Source organism: Ixodes scapularis, unplaced genomic scaffold (genome assembly GCF_016920785.2).
Source record: "Ixodes scapularis isolate PalLabHiFi unplaced genomic scaffold, ASM1692078v2 ptg001158l_1___fragment_3__unscaffolded, whole genome shotgun sequence".
Taxonomy (NCBI): domain Eukaryota; kingdom Metazoa; phylum Arthropoda; class Arachnida; order Ixodida; family Ixodidae; genus Ixodes; species Ixodes scapularis.
Window position 1 is genome coordinate 3,030,001 of NW_024610108.1, and position 7,500 is coordinate 3,037,500.

General features: G+C 45.9%; 2 non-coding genes across 2 annotated transcripts; both read right to left on the reverse strand.

Moving 5' to 3' along the window:
• Positions 1-108: 108 nt before the first annotated feature.
• On the reverse strand, positions 109-261 carry LOC120845540. The gene has a single exon (XR_005716743.1). It is a non-coding gene; the product is annotated as a 5.8S ribosomal RNA (ribosomal RNA).
• A 433-nt stretch (positions 262-694) lies between these two features.
• Positions 695-2,510, reverse strand: LOC120845639. The gene has a single exon (XR_005716841.1). It is a non-coding gene; the product is annotated as a small subunit ribosomal RNA (ribosomal RNA).
• Between the last annotated feature and the right edge of the window lie 4,990 nt (positions 2,511-7,500).

Here is a 7,500-nt window from a genome sequence, read left to right on the forward strand (position 1 = left end):
TTGCTCAAAGAAAACGCAACGCAAGAAAGCATAAAACTGCGTGCTGCCCACGATCCGACACAGTCAAAACGAGGTAGAAAACAAATTCTCCTCTCTTGATATATGATCCGACCCTCACACAGACGAAGCCACGGGAAGGCCCGAGGCCGCAATGTGCGTTCAAAGAGTAAGTGCTCAGTGTGTCCTGCAATTCACACCAAGTCTCGCAGCTGGCTGCGTTCTTCATCGACCCGAGAACCGAGTGATCCACCGCTTAGAGTCGTGTCAATGTGTTTGGATTTTTCAATCAGTACGACAAAACACAAGTTGTTTTTTTTCGCGCCCGGCACATCCCATGCCATCTCGAAAGCGCAAAAAAAAGCTTCTTCTCAAACGCCTCTTCGTTAATCAAAACAAAAGGGCGATCCTCGAGAAGAGACGAAAAAGGGGGCGATGCGCCTTTTGTAACCCGCGGATTGTCCCGGTGCACTTGAAATCTCCTCTCAATCGAGGCAGCAGAGGGATCCCGCTGGGCGCATCATCGAAAGGAACGGAGGCCACCCAAAGAAAAAGGCACATCCGAACCACAGTTGTTTTTTTTGTGCCGTCCCGACGGCATCCAAGCTTGGTCGGGATCGGCGCCAGATAAATTCGCACATCGAGTCCATTCCCCGTACAAGAGGAAGAAGACAAAACGATGCAAAATAACATCCGGTAATGATCCTTCCGCAGGTTCACCTACGGAAACCTTGTTACGACTTTTACTTCCTCTAAATGGTCAAGTTTGGTCATCTTTCCAACACACCGGCGCAACCGAAAGGCCGCTCCGGGTATCGGTCCGAAGACCTCACTAAATCATTCAATCGGTAGTAGCGACGGGCGGTGTGTACAAAGGGCAGGGACGTAATCAACGCGAGCTTATGACTCGCGCTTACTGGGAATTCCTCGTTCAAGGGGAACAATTGCAAGCCCCTATCCCAATCACGAAGGAGGTTCCACGGGTTACCCAGTCTTTACAGACAGGGATAAAAACACGCTGCTTCCTTCAGTGTAGCGCGCGTGCGGCCCCGGACATCTAAGGGCATCACAGACCTGTTATTGCTCTGTTTCGTGCGGCTAGGAGCCGCTTGTCCCTCTAAGAAGGGTGCAAGGTGCAGAGAACCACGCACCTATTTAATAGGCTAGAGTCTCGTTCGTTATCGGAATTAACCAGACAAATCGCTCCACCAACTAAGAACGGCCATGCACCACCATCCACCGAATCAAGAAAGAGCTCTCAATCTGTCAATCCTCCCAGTGTCCGGGCCGGGTAAGTTTTCCCGTGTTGAGTCAAATTAAGCCGCAGGCTCCACTCCTGGTGGTGCCCTTCCGTCAATTCCTTTAAGTTTCAGCTTTGCAACCATACTTCCCCCGGAACCCAAATAATTTGGTTTCCCGGAAGCTGCCCGCCGAGTCATTTGAGTAACTCAGGCGGATCGCTGGTTGGCATCGTTTATGGTTAGAACTAGGGCGGTATCTGATCGCCTTCGAACCTCTAACTTTCGTTCTTGATCAATGAAAACATTCTTGGCAAATGCTTTCGCAGTAGTTCGTCTTGCGACGGTCCAAGAATTTCACCTCTAGCGCCGCAATACGAATGCCCCCGTCTGTCCCTCTTAATCATTATCCTGTATTCCAAAAACCAACAGAACAGAAACAGGATCTTGTTCTATTATTCCATGCACTGTTATTCAGGCGAATCGCCTGCGTTGAGCACTCTAATTTTTTCAAAGTAAACGCGCCGGCCAAAGCAAGGCACCTGATGAAGGGAACCAAGCCACGACAGGCATGATGTTCAGCACGGGCCGTAACGTGGTGTCCACGCACTTCCCGCCTGTAACTGAGATCCAACTACGAGCTTTTTAACCGCAGCAACTTTAGTATACGCTATTGGAGCTGGAATTACCGCGGCTGCTGGCACCAGACTTGCCCTCCAATGGATCCTCGTTAAAGGATTTAGAGTGTACTCATTTCAATTACGGGGCCTCAAAAGAGTCCCGTATTGTTATTTTTCGTCACTACCTCCCCGTGCCGGGAGTGGGTAATTTGCGCGCCTGCTGCCTTCCTTGGATATGGTAGCCGTTTCTCAGGCTCCCTCTCCGGAATCGAACCCTGATTCTCCGTTACCCGAAATAACCATGGTAGGCGCATAACCTACCATCGACAGTTGATAAGGCAGACACTTGAAAGAAACGTCGCCGGCTCGTGGCCGTGCGATCAGCACAAAGTTATCCAGAGTCACCACACAAAACGGACCGAAGCCCGATTGATCTTGGTCTAATAAAAGCACCCGTCGCCCCGAGGGGCTTCGGGCTCACTGCATGTATTAGCTCTAGAATTGCCACAGTTATCCAAGTAGGAAGAAACGATCTAAGGAACCATAACTGATTTAATGAGCCATTCGCGGTTTCTCCTTGTTTCGGCATGTACTTAGATATGCATGGCTTAATCTTTGAGACAAGCATATGACTACTGGCAGGATCAACCAGGTAATCTTTTCGTGGTGGGTCGCCCCAAACCCTACCAACGCGCGGACGCGGGGCCACCGTCAGGCGCCCCTTACGAACCGCAAACACACACAACGCTTAGGAATTACTTCCAAATCCAAGAAGAAATGAAGCACGTTCGAGCGCGCAGCCGGAATATCCCCGACCGAGGTCGGTACCGACGCGGCAAGAAGCGCATAAATTTCTTTCTCGTCGTAGCAACAGAAAGTCGTACGCCAAAAAAATCATTGACGACGCCTTCGCAGCGTTGCCGAGCTTTCAGGTCCCGTGAGGACGCGAGGACGCACCCCGGCCTTCGGTCAGAACGCACTCGTCATTTCACACCGTTCGGTTAGCGCGGACGCTCCGAAACACCCTCCTCTCGCATTCGTTTTCAAGACACAAGTGCACCCGAGAACCGACCCCAACGGCAGACGCCAGAGATCGCAGGTACCTTGCTGTAACGACCATGCGGCGGAGGCAGCGGCCGAGACGGCGACGAAAGGCGTCGGCGACGTCGTCAGACGCCGCTCGCACCAATCGAACGCTCGACAGACCCCACCTCCACATAATAGCACCGATAAGTATAAATAAGATCCTTCAAGAGCATTCTGTACATAGTTTGTGGTTATCAGTTTCGGTGACTGACTGACTGACTTACTGTCTCTCACTCATGTGGCTCCTCGTTATTCAGTATCATTTATTTGTCCTTCTTTCTTTCTTATTTTTTTCCCCTCTCTCTCTCCTTATATATATATATATATATATATATATATATATGTATGTATGTATGTATGTATGTATGTATGTTTGTGTGTATATATATATATATAAATGTTCTTTTTTCCTGTGTGCCTCTATATATACATACATACATACGTACATACATCCTACCCCTATAAAAAAATTATTTCTCGCTTTTTATTAAAAACGTGCTGACCCCTGCTTGACTCTGATTACTTCTTTTCGACTTTCAGTTCATGTTAACATGGTCAACAGAAAGTTTATCGACTTTGTTATTACAAAGTAAACCAATATTTACACGGGGCGTTTCATGCGTTTTGAATTGTGTCAGAGCCGAACAATGAGCGCTATAGTAAGTGAGATTGTCACTGCTTTTAATCCGAATGCTCGCGGTATCGCGCGTGTTTACGGCAGGCTTCATAATAGGCAATTTTCTTTCTTTACACTACTCTTCTTTGCTCACTTCATTGTTTCTACCATTGGTTTCGTCTGGAAGGCCCCGCCACTTAGTTTCCGACAAAGTCCTCTCAAGGAACGAAGTGAGAAGCACGGGATTAACAAAAGAAAAAGATGCGTGTTTTCTAGCGGTTACCCGTGTCGCTTTGCGACACGGGCTTTCTGGCGCTTTCAACTGGGCGAGAGCCGAACAATTTACCCTACTGCACTTGCGACAAGCAGCGCTTTCAAACGAAATACTGGAAATCTCGCTTACTTTTCTGGCAAGTTTGATAGGAGACAAATATTATTCTTTTCACGCGAATTGTTCGCTCTATTTCTAATCTCTCTCTTCCGTGTCCTTGGCATAGAACGCCCGCTTCGTCTCCCACAAAGTACTTCCGAGGAATCAAGTGCAAATCACGCGACTTTAAAATGTGCGTGTTTTCTAGCGGTTACCCGTGTCGCGAGGCGACACGGGCTTTCTGGCGCTTTCAACTGGGCGAGAGCCGAACACTGTACACTACTGCACTTGCGACGGGCAGCGCTTTCAAACGGAATACTGGAAATCTCGCTTACTTTTCTGGCAAGTTTGATAGGAGACAAATATTATTCTTTTCACGCGAATTGTTCGCTCTATTTCTAATCTCTCTCTTCCGTGTCCTTGGCATGGAACGCCCGCTTCGTCTCCCACAAAGTACTTCCGAGGAATCAAGTGCAAATCACGCGACTTTAAAATGTGCGTGTTTTCTAGCGGTTACCCGTGTCGCGAGGCGACACGGGCTTTCTGGCGCTTTCAACTGGGCGAGAGCCGAACACTGTACACTACTGCACTTGCCATGGACAACGCTTTCAAACGGAATACTGGAGATGTCGCGTGCTTTACTGCCAAGCTTAATAAGAGACGAATTTCTTTCTTTTCACGGGAATTATTTCCTCTATTTCTAATCTCGCTCTTTCGTTTCATTGGGAAGGAACGCGCGCTTAGTTAGCCGCAAAGCAGTCTGAATTAATCACGTCCAAAGTACAGAATTTTACAATATATAGTGTTTTTACCGGTTGACCGCGTCAGAAAGCGTACCTTTCCGACGAGGTCTGTGTCGCTTTGACGTGAGCGGGAGCAACGCGATTTGGGCTAGTGCACGCGAGATTGGCAGCGCTTCCAATTCCAGTACTGTAGATATTGCGTGCATTTTTTACACGCTTGAGGATGTGGGATTTTCTTTCTTGTGACGTGACCCGTTTGTCAAATTGTGTCTCGCTTTTTGGTATCGTTTAAGAAGCCCGTCCGCTTACAATCCTAAAAAAAAAAAAAAAAGAAATTAGTAAAGAAAGACGCCCATACTTTTTTGTTGCTCTTTCTTTTATTATCTGCGCAGGATTTTAATTTGTGTAAGTTTTGTTTACCGTCCCGACTACGTAGGCGTTCGCACATGCCCGTCCTCGCGCCTCGAATTGTGTGCGAGCGAAATCAATCTCCCCAAGCTAGCTTCAGAAATTGCTCGAAAATCGAACGTGAGGAAAGCCAGAGATACGTGGTTTTCACAGGTCGTGCAAGATTAATCCATAAAGTGCGATATATATATATATATATATATATATATTTATACATACATACATACTCATACATGATTTCTGCGACAAATAGGAAGACAAAAAGACCATGTTCAAGCATAATATAGGAACATTGACACTTTGCACACACAAGGGAGGTCAAATGGCAGGTTTTTCTTCCTTGTGCAGGAAACTTTATTGCAATGTCAGAAGGGAAGTTCCACTCTAGAATTGTGCGCTCAATAAAGGAGGAAAGGAAATGCACTTGAAAACCTTCACAGTTCAAGTAAGAAAACATTTCGAAACGACAGTTTGTTTTTTTGCAGGGAGGAGAAGAGGGGAGAGAGGGAGGGAGGGAGGGAGGGAGGGAGGGAGGGAAGGAAGGAAGGAAGGGGGGGGGGGTGCCATGCACGGTGAAGACCAGAGTGTCGAACCGAAAACCGAAGCGAACGAAAAACCGGAACCGAGGAGTTAGTTTCAGCCGAACCGAAACTGACCCGCCAACTTGGAACTGTACGGAAGAAAATATAACTGTCTATTAGTCTGACGATGAATAGAAGTACAAGGGTGTACGGCAGGGATAGCTGAAAAAAAAAAGGCTCTATGGACTTTGAGCGGCAGCCCAAAGTCGATGACGACGAAAAGAAAGCACACAGTTTCGGAAAACAGGCGGTAAGAAAGCGACAAATTAAGTAGCCGTCATGTCGAGTTGATTGCTTAGCTCTATTTAAGATGAAGGAAAAAAAAAGTAGCATAATTGATGCTTACTTGCTAAATTGAATCAACCATTATCTTGTAAAGAAAAAAACCTCAAATGCCAATCACCTGTATTTTAGGCGACCCAACAGACTGATAACTTTTAAATTCAGGCTAAAATATAACACAAAAAAAAAACAAGGAAAGACAGATATGTATGTAGCTTGTCATTTACTGCTCCATCAAATTTAAATAAAGCAATTTATTTCTCGGCACCTGAAAATAAGCGAACCCTACAAATGAATGGAAAGATACCCGTTTGCACTCTTGAAATAGTGCCTATTACGAAAAGAAGCACCAGGTAAATATAATATCACTTTAGCTTCTTCTTTTTCTTTTTAATACGGTACGCTGTTGGTTCATCTTAGTAAAATATATAAAATAGCGCAAAAAAGACGAGGACAAGGAGTATACAGGACAGGCACTCACTTTCAACTAGTTTTATCCAGGAAAAGTAAACATACATATATAGCTTTTATTCACGATAAGTGCCGAGGGCAGCCGAGAAGGCGGCAATATCCCCGGATGGTTTGATCGTGCTGGGAGACACCAGCATCCCAGCTCAAATATCTTCTACCCTTAAGAATATGTGCTGCTTTGCCTGTCGTGTGTATATACATGTTCACTTTTCCTGAATGAAACTAGTTCAACATCAGCGCCTGTCCTGTATACCTCTTGTTCTTCTATTTGTTGTGCTATTTTAATGTCCTACATTACTTTTGTGCTCCCGCAAATCGAAGCAAACCAATAAAAAATTCGGTTCGACACTCTGGTGGAAACTAAAAGCTTAGAAAGAAAGAGGAAAAAAAGAAAAAGGAAAACATTTCTACAATAATGATAAGCAGGAGGAGGAGGAGGAGAACAAGAAGGCTAATAATGTGGAAAAAAAAAGACACGACCCAAATAAATCAATACAAAGGATGGTATAAGTCATGCATACTTACCACATGTAAAATTAATTTTAAAAAAAATTAGAAAAAAAATGTGTATTTATATATATATATATATATTTTTTTTTTCTTTTATCCAGAGGCTTTGGCGCACGCACAATAACTGCACTGCACTGCACTGCACTGCACTGCACAACACAACACAACGAGAGACTTTCCACAAACACACCACTGCGTACGAGGACACGACCACGTAGAGCTGCACGAAAACAAGCGCCGTAACTTAATAAAAAAAAATAATAAAATCCTTTCACTGGACGGACGGCACAAGAACGGAAACTGCTCAAAGAGCACACACACACACGACACATATTAATGAATTAATAAGGGGCACAAGTAGAACCTAGTTGGGCGATACGTAGGACACGGCACCCACACCAGAGGCCTTGCACAAGCACAGCACTGAGCACTGAGCACTGAGCAGCAGGTCACAGGACAGAAATGACGTCCACGCTGAGTAGGCCGAAGGCAGGGAATTACGGACGCACGCGAGGTCACCCACAGGCACTTTCACCGGAACCACGCCACAACACCACGCTGCAGAGCGCGCACTGCAA